The following is a 13,351-nucleotide window of genomic DNA, read 5'->3' on the forward strand; positions in this document are numbered from 1 at the left end:
AAAAGTGACTAAAGTATCGAACAAAGGGTGTACGAGATCCCTGGTTTCTAACATGCCATTTTTAGTGGCAGAGCGTGCGAATAGTCAAAGGTGACTAAAGTGTCGAACAAATGGTGTACGAGATCCCTGGTTTCTAACATGCCACTGAGATCCCTGGTTTCTAACATGCCATTTTTAGTGGTGCGGAGATACCATTATTTTTGTTTAGTCTCTGCTATAAATACTCATCCACCTTATCTAGGTTTTCATCCAAGAAACTAAAACTATCTCAATTGGAGCATCAATTAGAGCAAAATGGAGTACTATTCTATAGAGTGTCTTGTAATCTCTTCTCGATTGAAGACAGTAAAGATTGCGAGTGTTTCCCAGAAAGAGTTATGTTCAATAGACTGGTATCAAAGCAAAGTTAGTGTAGGTTGTCTAATCTCTTTGAATTCTTAGTATGATCTGTTGTTGCAGCTGTATCTGATCTTCCACATCAAAAACGATTCCTTGAAATTATTAGTGAGTGAATTTCTTTGTGTCGTGAGTAGTACTAAGGTATAGCCAACACGATGGGTGATTTTCTTTGTGTTGTTTGCAATACTAAGGTATAGTGAACACGAGGGGTGATTTTTAAATCATTGGAGGAATCAAGAAACTCAGCAACAACAATTACAACATGTGGGCAACATTCATGATGTTCTATTTACAAGGACAGAACCTTTGGGAGGTCGTTGATGGCAGTGAAACTACGCCGTTCAGAGGAAGAATCTAATGGCACTTTGTGAAAATAGAGAATCAAAGCCGGCAAAGTAATGTTTGTCTTGAAGACCACAATTGAAGAAGAGATGTTATAGCACATTTGAGATAACAAGACACCGAAAGAAGCATGGGACACGTTCGTAATGTTATTTTCAAAGAAGAACGATACGAGGCTACAGCTTTGGAGAACGAACTATTATCAATCTCACAATGTGACGTTACGATTACTCAGTACTTTCACAAGATCAAGTCAATCTGTTGAGAGATTACTAAACTAAACCCAAAGTCCGTTATTGGAGAAGCTCGAATAAAGAGGATCATTATCCAAGGATTGCGACCAGAATATAGAAGCTTCATTATTACTGTAAAAGAATGACCCTTCAAGCATCACTTATAGAGTTTGAGAATTTGTTAGCAAGTCAAGAAACCATGTTCATTGTAAACTATTTTTCGTTGACTTCACAAACATGTTTTGTACTTTTAAGACTTTTAATATCAGTTCTACCGTTTATATTTGAATTTAATTCCTTGTGTCTTGTGTTTTACAAAATTCATAACTTTTATACATTTTTTACCCTTGAGTCTACGTGGCAAGCCATTCAAACCTTCGAAAAACTAATTGTTACACGGCTCAACCCATTTATAAAAGTTTAATTGAAACCCCAAAGAACTCTTTATAATAGCTGCAAATTGAAGGTGCATGTGATCACTTAGAATTGAAGCTTTTCATTGATCAAGAGTTATGAATGCCTTTTCTCAATAACAATAGGAGAAAATCAACTAAAGAAAATTTTGAAAATTATCAATAATAATAGGAGAAACCACATTCAAAATTCTAGAGCAACCAAACCAACCACAAAACGTGCGTAAAACAACGACACCAATAAGCAAAATCACAACAACAAGAACGATCACCTTCATCACTGGATTGATATATTTTTGGATGAATCTCTTGGCTTTCACCGTCCAGCAGCTTTCGTAATAGCTATTGATATCTTTAACGATTTGAATCTTAGCCATGTTATTGATTCTACACAAATTATCACTATGTTGGTGAAGCTCCAACACATTTTTTAGCCCATCAAACAGTTTCACTACTTTTTCTTCACTTCCGGAGTGCCTCTTAATAATGCTTGCTTCCTTCAATATCTTGACATCTTTGGTTGTTGTTATCAACCCGCTCATCAATGCTACATAATTGCTAAAGCATGGCGGGTTTAGTTTAGTCGCTACTTCGAACGCCACTAGATTTCTGAATACTACTTCTGAGAAGGCATTAATGGTGATCGTCAGCAAATCTAAACAAGATTTTCTGGATTCTTGCTCAAACCTTGTCAAAAGAATATGAATAAATAGTTAAATCACCAACCAACCCAAAACTTTAAGCTATGTAAGTATAACAGCCTAAGCCCACCGTTAACAGATATCGTCTACTTTGGCTCGTTACATATGGTCGTCAGCTTCACTGTTTTGAAACGTATCTGCTAGGGAGACGTTTCCACACCCTTATATGGAATGCTTCGTTCCCTCTCCAACCGATGTGGGATCTCACAATCCACCCCCTTGGGGACCTAGCGTCCTTGCTAGCACACCGCTCGGTACTTACTCTAATACCTTTTTGTAACAGTTCAAGCCCATTTTCAGTAAATATTGTCTGTTTTAGCTCGTTACGTACCGTCGTCAGCCTTACGATTTTAAAACGCGTCTGCTAGGAAGAGGTTTCCACACTCTTATATGGAATATTTCGTTCATCTCTCCAACTAATGTGGGATCTCACAATCCACCCTTCTTGGGGACCCAGCGTCCTCACTGGCATACCGCCTAGTGCTAGCTCTGAAACCATTTGTAACAAGCATATCCACCGCTAGCAGATATTGTCTATTTTAGCTCGTTTCATATCGCAGTCAGCCTCATGATTTTAAAACGCATTTGCTAGGGAGAGGTTTCTACACTCTTAAATGAAATGCTTCGTTTCACTCTCCAACCGATGTGGGATCTCACAATCCACCCCCTGGGGACACAACGTTCTCGCTGGCACACCGCTCGGTGCTGACTCTTATATCATTTGTAACACCCCAAGCCCACCGCTAGTAGATATTGCTTGTTTTGCCTCGTTACGTATAGCCGTCAGTCTCACAGTCTTAAAACGCTCTGTAGGAGAGGTGTGAACACACCCTGTAAAGAATGCTTAAAAAAAATTATCTTGTGATTTAACAAACTTGATGCTTTTATGGAAGGCCTTGTTGTTGCCTTCTAACTTGACTCCGACCCGTCTAAGCTGCTCGGCCGACGGGATCAACGGCGGGCCATTGATATCTTCGCCGGTGGAAGAAGCCGATGACCCAACTCTCCCATGTAAACCAAACAAGGCTTGGATCAAACCCACGGCTTCACAAAGCTGCTTTAAGACGGGAATTTGAAGAACAGAAGCGAAAACATTAAAAAAATCCAAAAGGAAATGATTACCAGAACATTCCATTCCAACAAGATCATCAATAATCGAACTTGTATCCATAATCAATAGATACAAAAAGTGAAGCAAATGATGGGATTGTTCAAGAATTTGGTATACATCAGTGGAGCCATTGTAACGCTTGAATTAACGAAGATCATGAGGAGGGAGCTTCTTGGGGGAAACAACCTCACAAAATCTGAACAACAAGATATGCAAATTGTTCCCTAAATTTTGTGGCAAAATTTTTTTGATAACAAAAATTGGAATTTGATTCTCGTGCTTAAGAACATCATTCACTAACTCATCTTGGGTCATCAAATTTGCCTCAATTAGACAACCATACAACCTTTGTTCAACAAACGAAGGAAATGGAGAAGGGTAATAAAGTTGAGGATATGATCTTCTGATCTCATCTATTTTATCATTGGAAATGGCTAGAAGTTGAACCAAAAACAACCCATCTATGAGCATAATCCAAGTCAACGCCTCGGACCCGAAATCGAGAAATTTGTCGTAACAAGATCGGATTTTGATATCGAATTGCTCGAGATCAGAGGCGATTTGATGGAGTTGGGGGAGTTTGAATGATTGTATTGCGTTGATTGCGTTATCGAGCTTGTGTAATTCCATTTGGTAGAGCTTGTTTTGTCAAGTGGTGGTAAGGCCCAAGCGCAATGTGGCGAGGGAAGTAAGGTTGTGGCATGCCATTGGTGATGGAATGAGGCAGCTTGAAGATGGAAGTGGGCGTTTGTAAGGCTGTTTGGAGGGTATTTGGTTGGAGAAGTTGGGTGATATGAACAACCCAATTGGTTTCATGGGGTGCTTTGTGAAGCTCTTTGGAGTTGAAGGCCAAGTTTTGGGGGAGAATTATTGCATTTGCGTTGAGATAAGAGGGAAGAGATTATAAATGCTTTTAGTTTTGTGATTATAAATTTGAATAAAATACTTATTAATGTTAGATAAGAGTGACTTTCATCCAACACCTCCTCTCGAACAAAGCACGCCTCCCCTTAATCGAGGCTCAGATGAACATGACTCTCCACAATAGTATGATATTGTCCCCTTTGAGCATAAGCTCAGATGGCTTTGCTTTGGGCTTCATCATTCCTAAATTAGTTGATGTGCGACTTTTATCCAACACCTTCCCTAAAAAAAAGTACCTCTCCCCGGACAATATAATGCAATTGTGGAGAAGTCGTGTTAATCTAACCATTAAAATTATGGGAGTTATCAAAAAAAAAAAAATCTAAAACATATAAAATTATTTTCTTAGATCAAGATAATTAAATTAAGGACCAACTTTATTCTTCTCACTTCCATTCTTATTAAAAAAAAAAAAAAAAAAAATCTAAAACATATAAAATTATTTTCTTAGATCAAGATAATTAAATTAAGGACCAACTTTATTCTTCTCACTTCCATTCTTATTAAAAAAAAAAAAAAAATCTAAAACATATAAAATTATTTTCTTAGATCAAGATAATTAAATTAAGGACCAACTTTATTCTTCTCACTTCCATTCTTATTAAAAAAAAAAAAAAAATCTAAAACATATAAAATTATTTTCTTAGATCAAGATAATTAAATTAAGGACCAACTTTATTCTTCTCACTTCCATTCTTATTAAAAAAAAAAAAAAAATCTAAAACATATAAAATTATTTTCTTAGATCAAGATAATTAAATTAAGGACCAACTTTATTCTTCTCACTTCCATTCTTATTAAAAAAAAAAAAAAAATCTAAAACATATAAAATTATTTTCTTAGATCAAGATAATTAAATTAAGGACCAACTTTATTCTTCTCACTTCCATTCTTATTAAAAAAAAAAAAAAAATCTAAAACATATAAAATTATTTTCTTAGATCAAGATAATTAAATTAAGGACCAACTTTATTCTTCTCACTTCCATTCTTATTAAAAAAAAAAAAAAAATCTAAAACATATAAAATTATTTTCTTAGATCAAGATAATTAAATTAAGGACCAACTTTATTCTTCTCACTTCCATTCTTATTAAAAAAAAAAAAAAAATCTAAAACATATAAAATTATTTTCTTAGATCAAGATAATTAAATTAAGGACCAACTTTATTCTTCTCACTTCCATTCTTATTAAAAAAAAAAAAAAAATCTAAAACATATAAAATTATTTTCTTAGATCAAGATAATTAAATTAAGGACCAACTTTATTCTTCTCACTTCCATTCTTATTAAAAAAAAAAAAAAAATCTAAAACATATAAAATTATTTTCTTAGATCAAGATAATTAAATTAAGGACCAACTTTATTCTTCTCACTTCCATTCTTATTAAAAAAAAAAAAAAAAAAAATCTTCTTACCTTATTAAATTGAAAATCATGACCTGATTTTGATTTTTTTAAATGTTTGTTTATTAAATTGACTTTATTTTAATTGGTTGGGAGAGACAAATTTACGAGCGGTAAAAACATGAAAAATATGAAATGATTAATTTGGAGGGACTATCCTTCACTTTTCGATAGGAAAAATACGACACTCGGGGAGGATTAAGGTAGCTTACTAGACCTATGAATAGCTTCAACAGTATTACTAGAGTCTTTACCCCTTATCTTCTTTAACACACCATTAGCAGCTACCTAGGATGAATCTAATAGTGCCACAAACAAGCAGTAGGTTTCAAAACAAGGCATGTAAGCTGTACACCTGTTCTGAGAGGGGACGAGGGACAATACAAGTAGACTTAGTAGCTGGCCGACACATGGTGATTCCTGTAACAGTGATATTCATAAATAGACATCATATAGTCATATGACTTATGATGAGGTCGTGACTCAACTTAGGATACTGGTCATTCACTACCATGACAATGAAAGCTGATTATGTCTAAGAACAGAAAACATGAACAACCTCTATGCCCCAAGGGGTATGTGAGTAAAGATTCACTCGAAACTTCAAGACATTCTCAAAAGTTCAAATAGCTATAGAACTTTGGCCTGAATTTACTATAGGCTAAAGAAATGCCTGTGATAACTTATTCGGATAAGGATGCAATAAGAAACTACAAGTAAATGAGTATTTTATACTCATTAGATTCTGCTTTTCTTTTTCATGTTAACACTGACTGTTATTCTAGGTGGGGGAGCGTTTAGAATATTTGACATTTGTAACCGATTTTAGTCATGTATCGTGATTTGTAAAAATTTGATAATTGAGTTTTGTGATATTTAAATATAATTTTTTAAAATAATTAAGAAAAAAATAACCCGACAATCCAACCCGAAAACATAAAAATGTGTTTGGGTTGTGAACTCTATTCGAGTTGCTCGAGTCACTAACTCAACTAGCTTAAAATTTTGGATTAGTTCCGAAGAATTTTCCAATCCAACTCAGCTCAATCCGTGCAGAGAACATGGATTGATTGGCTCTAATGAAGGTTTTACCATGGAAAATTGAAATGATGAATTAATAATTATTACGTGTGGTTAACGAGGTGTAATTAATAATTTAAAAAAATTAATTAAATATTGAGTTAATAAGAAGAAGACAAAACAAAAACTTTATATGGACGATAATTGCTGAATAAATATATAAAATTGGAAATTTAAATTATTTTTTTGGGTGTAAGAAAATTTGTTAATGCTTGTTTAGCCCTAAAATTTTAAAAGAGGCACGTGATTCGAAAAATAAGTCTAAATAGTCTCGACTCTTGACCTGACATGTTCGAGATGATAATTATTAAACAATATGTCATTTTAATTTTATGGGACATTATATTATTTTATCGATGTCACGTCAACTACATTAACTTTTTCTAGATTGGTTTATAACATTTAATGATAGTGTTTGCGGTTCTTATTGATACAATCATTATTTCATCGATAATTTTAATTTTGGTGCCGAAAATGTTCGAATATTAATTGCATGTCATTTCGATAGTCCATCCACGATACCTTGATCAAGAGCATCTGCTTATTGTGCATCCGTTTGTGGATGAAAGGTCGTACTAAATTTGAGTTGCGTATCCAACTCTTTTTGCAAACCTCTTCTAAAGGTGCGACGTAAGCCTTGCAACTCCGTGGAAACACTTTAGTGAGTTTCTTGACGAGAAGTTCCAAGGATCTATTCTCTTTGCCTTATCAACATTCGTCACACTGGCCTTTTCGACCTTTCATGCAATGACATCTCTCGAGATACACTAGGAGCTAAACTCGAAATACGTGAAATTCTTCTTATCAAGAGTTTAAAAGTTACTATACTAGCATTGCAATTTAATAGTTATAACTTCATGCTCTACTGCAACCTTGTAATGTTAACTTCCAAACCTCCAAATGATCTTACAGATGAAAAATGAGCGCTTGTTGAATATTCTTGTCTTGGATCGTGTAATAGGTCAAGTTGAAATTTGTAGAACATCATGATTCTTATAAGGGGTTTTGCCTAACTAGTTTCTCTCTTCTGGGTGCTTGGACAGTTTCTGTCTGCTTACCCTTATGCCTATGCAAGTCCACCAAGTTAGTAATACGTCGTGCTGCTACGTAGTTTGAGGAAGGTTGGGTACCACAAAACTATAGATCTTGTCCCTAAGACCCAAAATGAAACAACTTGTCTTCTTCTTTTTCGAATCCATGAACTATTAAGCTACAAGTCATACTCTTCAACCATTCGATTTCCCTGCTTCAAATCTAGAAATTAGTGTACTTTAATATTTGGCTACTGCAAGGTAGTATCACATTTTCGAAACTTGTGTTATTTTGTAAACTGTTTTGTCGTTGACTCATGGGCATGTTTTGTACTTTTAAGATTTTTAATGTGTTTATGTTTTAATTTAATTCTTTGTCTCCCATTTTTTAAAATTGAAATCTTTTATCGCCTTTTAATCCTCTTTGAAGCTTCAAAAAGCCGTAGTTATAAGAGCTCAACTCATTTGCGAAAGTTTTAAAAAAAAATTCCAAAGGATTTTGTGCAATAGCGGAAAATTGAAAGTGATATCTTAAATTTGATCCATATCCTAGGTGTCGAGGATTCTTATACAAAAAGGAGGACCTAGGATTTATCATCGTGATAGAGGGCTGATTGTAGAGACTTCAATGACATCAAATAGAAGATCCCGCAATACATGGCATTGTCCATATGGGCATCTAAGTTATGGAGGAATGAAGATACTTCAAGAGAGGACATGGTGCAAGGATTGCTTCTTAAATTCTTCAACTGTACATGCTGACATATGTGAACCAATCATGCCCATTTCCAACAGCAAAAAGAGGTATTTTATTAATTTTATTGATGATTTCAGTCGAAAAACTTGGATTTTCTTATTTGCTGAAAAGTCAGAAGCGTTCCCCATTTTTAAAAAATTCAAGAGTATGGTTGAACTAGAAACTGGTATATACCTGAAGGGTCGAGGTGGTGAATGCACATCCAAAGAATTCGCTAGTTTTTGTAATGAAAATGGTATTCAAAGGCAACTAATAGCGGCTTATATTCAACTACAAAACGGCGTGGTAGAAAGAAAAAACAGAACAATTATGAATATGGTTAGATGCATGCTAACGAGAAAAAGGTACTAAAAGCTTTCTGGGTGGAAGCAGCAAACTAGACGGTTCATATTCTCAATAGAAATACCACTCTAGCCGTGAAACATATGACTCTAGAAGAAGCTTGGAGCGGACATAAACCATTTGTTTCACATTTCAGAATTTTTAGATGTATTGTGTATGTTCATGTCCCAGACAACAAAAGAACAAAGCTCGAGGATAAAAGTTTAAAGTGTGTATTACCTGGAGTTAGTGAGGAGTCAAAGACATACAGACTTTATGATCCAGACTAACAAAAACTAATGGTTAGTAGAGATTGTTAGGATCGCACAACAACGCACACACTCGATCTAGATGAACCCAAAGAACAGATAGAGAAAATGCAAGAAGAATATTGGCTAAAGGTTTTGTATTGATGACTGCAGATATGTAGAGTAAGAGAGAATACAAAGAATACAGAGAATACAGAGAATACAGAAAGTACATTTTCAAATCTCTACCTGAGAAGATATATATATGGTTCAGTTCACTATAATATATAAATATATAAAGTAAATTTTCAAAGCTATTCCTGAGGGGATATATATGTATATGGTTCAGTTTATTATATATAGCTTTACCAGATTTAACCATCTAATATATATATATATATATATAGCTATTTACCATCTATACGTTTACCGAATATAGCTTTACCAGATATGGCTTTACCAGATATAGCTTTATCGGATATAACCGTTGACCAAGTTATAAATAAGTAGTAGGCTCCATAACCTAACAATTCTCCCACTTGGAGACTGATCGAGTCAACCAAGAATTTCATTCTCAAACGATCACTGCACCATACCAATTAAGGTTTTGCACAACCTCAATTTTCCAACATCAACACATTTTGTCAACATGTCTGTCGGATTCTTTGCACCATCTATCTTCTCGAAACACATATCACCTTCTTCCACTAACCTGCTAGTGAAATAGTATCGCCTTCTAATGTGTTTTGTCCTTGAATGATAGACTGAGTTTTTCACCAACTGTATGACACTCTAACTATCTGTATAAAGAATCTTCTTGCATTGCTTCATGCCTAATTCTTCTAGATAGTCTGTCATCCGTATCATCTCCTTTCCAGCTTCAGCTATTGCTATGTACTAGCATCAGTAGATGAAAGAGCGACGCATTTTTGAAGCTTGGACATCCAACTCACTCCTGTTCCATCTATAGTGTAGATATCTAGATGTGCTCTTGCTAGAGTCTACATCTTCACTCAAATTAACATCCACAAAACCTTGTAGAACTACTTTGCCATTGCCATAACAAAGTGAAGTATTGGATGTACCTCTCAGATTTCTTAGAAGCCACTTCACAGCTTCCCAATGTTCTTTCCCTGGATTTGTCATGTACTTGCTAACAACTCCGACTGCATGTGTTATATCAGGTCTAGTGCAAACCATAACATCATCAAACTTCCAACTGCAGAAGCGTACAGAACTGATGTCATGTGCTCACGTTCCTCAACTGTCTTGGGAGATTGCCCCTTTGACAATTTAATACGATTTTCCAAGGGGGTAGTCTTGAGTTTAGCATCATTCATCTTGAATTTAGACAACACCTTCTCAATGTACTGCTCTTGGAATAGATTTAATGTGCCAGCAGATCTATCTCGAGAAATCCTCATCCCAAGAATCTACTTCGCTGCACCCAAATCTTTCATCTCAAATACCGAAGACAAGCTTGCCTTCAGGTGGTTTATCTCCCTCATACTTGATCCAGCAATTACTATATCATCCACATACAGGGTAGAAACACATAAGGATCAGTGTATTTCTTGAGGTAATAACACTTATCCTTTTCACTCCTATGAAAAGCACTCTTGCACATGGAGTCAAACTTCTTGTACCATTGTCTCAGTGCTTATTTCAGTCCATACAAGCTCTTATTGAGCTTACACACCATGTGCTCCTTGCCTGGAGCTGGGAACCCTTCTGGTTGTTGCATATAGATCTCTTCATCTAGATCTCCATGTAAAAACGCCGTTTTTACATCCATTTGCTCAAGGTGCAAATTCTCCGATGCAACAATACTCAGCAGAATTCGGATAGTAGTTAATTTCACAACCGGAGAAAAGATCTCAGCATAATCAATGCCTTTTCTTTGTGAATATCCTTTAACTACTAACCGAGCCTTAAAACTCCTTCTGTCATCTGGTTCAGCCTTGATTTTTAACACTCATTTTTTCAACAGAGCTCTCTTTCCTGTAGGTAACTCAGTCAGCACCCACGTATTATTCTTTTCAAGTGAGCTCATCTCATCATCCATGGTTTGCTCCTACTTGGTTGAATCTTCCACTTGTAGAGCCTCATCAAAGGACTTTGGTTCTCCTTCGTCAGTCAGCAACAGATAATGTAATGAGGGTGAATATCTATCTGGTGCTCTGATAGTTTTGGATGATCTCCTTAACACCTGCTCAGGTGTAACTTGCTCCACGTCTAGTTCTTCAACAATAGGATCAGGAGTTTCTTGAGCTTCTGCTGTAACATCACTGGGTGAATTTTCCTGCCACTCAAGCTCAACTCCCACTTGCTTCGTAGTCTCAAGGTTTATCTTCTCTTTGTCCTTGTACAGGACATTTTCATCAAAAGTCCCATCGTAGTGTCTTAGGACTTTCCTATTCTTGTCATCCCAAACCTGCACCCGAACATGTCAAAGCCATAGCCTATGAAGTAGCATTTCACAGCCTTAGCATCAAGCTTATCTCTCTTCTCTAGATCAACATGAACATACGCAATACAACCAAAAGTTCTCAAGTGAGAGTACTTGAGTTCTTTTCCTATCCATACTTCTTTGGGCAATTTGAACTTCAAGGGGACTGACAGCCCTCTATTAATCAAATATGCAGCTATGTTCACAACATCAGCCCAGAATGTCTTTGGTAGTCCAGAATGAATCCTTATGCTTCTTGCTCGCTCATTCAATGTTCTGTTCATCCTTACTGCAATACCATTTTGTCTTGCCTTACTTGTAATTGTTCTTATTAATCTAATTCCCTCCGCTGCACAAAATGTTTTAAACTCTAATTTGTTGTACTCTCCATTGTCAGACCTCAGACATTTGATCTTCAAGCCGGTCTGATTTTCAACTTCAGCTTTCCACTTCGTGAAGGTGGCAAACACATCTGACTTGTGTTTCAGAAAGTAAACTCATACCTTCCTACTGAAGTCATCGATCAAGGTGACGTAGAACCTTGATCCACCAAGTGATGAAACTGGAGATGGTCCCCAGACGTCTGTATGGACCATTTCTAATCACACTTTCTTCGGTTCTCTGGCAGGCTTTGTGAAACTAACTCGTTTCTATTTGCCCATGACACAGCTCTCATAAAGACCTATATCAACAGACTTTAAGCCTTCTAAAGCTCCTTTCGCAGTAAGCATCTTCATTCCTTTGACGCTCATATGTCCAAGTCTATTGTGCCATAGACTTGAATTGGAAACACTCTCAGCAGCAGCAGTCATGTTTATACACTCTGCAGTAGTGTATAAGGTTCTGGATTTTGTGCCACGTGCAACAACTATGGCACCCTTCATAATCTTCCACAAACTCTTTCCAAACTCTATTGCATAGCCTATGCTATCCAACTAACCAATAGAGATCAGGTTCTTATTGAGATCAGGAATGTATCTGACATCTTGTAATGTCCACTGATTTCCTGCTGGAGTTTGTATGGAGACATCTCCCTTCCCTTCAATCTCCAAGGTTTTGTTGTCAGCAAGATACACCTTCCCGAAATTTCTTGATTTGAAATTTTGAAATAATTCTTTACTTGGAGGCGAATGGAACGATGCACCTGAATCCAAAATCCAGAATTCAGCTGGGCTGTCCACACTAAGGATTAAAGTGTCCTCGATATCTTCTGTTGTCTAAATAGAATCATCATCATCTTCAGATTTATGATTCTGTTTCTTCTTCAATTTTGTACAATCTGTCTGAAAGTGTTCTTTTTCTCCACAGCTCCAACACGTTACGTTGGGTTTGCTTGGAGATTTTCCCCGATTCTTTGATTTTGATCGCTCGTGTTTGCTTGAGCTCTTTGATTTATTTTTTCCCCTTCGATCAACACTAAGAGCATTGCTTGATGAATCTCCAATTTCCCGTTTGCGAATACTTTCACTGAGAACTACATCTCGAATTTCATCAAACTTCAGTTTATCAAATCCTCGGGAACTACTGACTGTAGCAACAACAATATCCCATGACTCGGGTAAAGATGACATCAAAATCAACGCTTTAATTTCATCCTCGAAATTAATTTCCACCGAACTCAGTTGACTTACGATCATATTGAATTCATTTATATGATTAGTAACAGATCCACCTTCAGACATCTATAGATTGAACAATCTCCGCATCAAATACGCTTTGTTCATAGCCGACGATTTTTCGTACATATTCGACAGCGCCTTCAACAGATCTGACATTGTCTTCTCCTTAATGATGTTGAACGCCACGTTTCTGGATAGTGTCAACCGGATCAGCCCTAAGACTTGTCGATCCTTGAGCTTCCATTGCTCCGTGATCATGGTATCCGGCTTCACCTCCAATAGGGGTTCGTGAAGATCTTTTTGGTACAGATAATCTTCA

General features: G+C 36.2%; 1 pseudogene; it reads right to left on the bottom strand.

Annotated features, from left to right (window-relative positions):
• Positions 1-1,524: 1,524 nt before the first annotated feature.
• On the bottom strand, positions 1,525-12,165 carry LOC111432740 (annotated as a pseudogene).
• Positions 12,166-13,351: the final 1,186 nt, after the last annotated feature.

Source organism: Cucurbita moschata, unplaced genomic scaffold, assembly GCF_002738365.1.
Source record: "Cucurbita moschata cultivar Rifu unplaced genomic scaffold, Cmos_1.0 Cmo_Scf00040, whole genome shotgun sequence".
In the NCBI taxonomy this organism is placed as follows: Eukaryota; Viridiplantae; Streptophyta; class Magnoliopsida; order Cucurbitales; family Cucurbitaceae; genus Cucurbita; species Cucurbita moschata.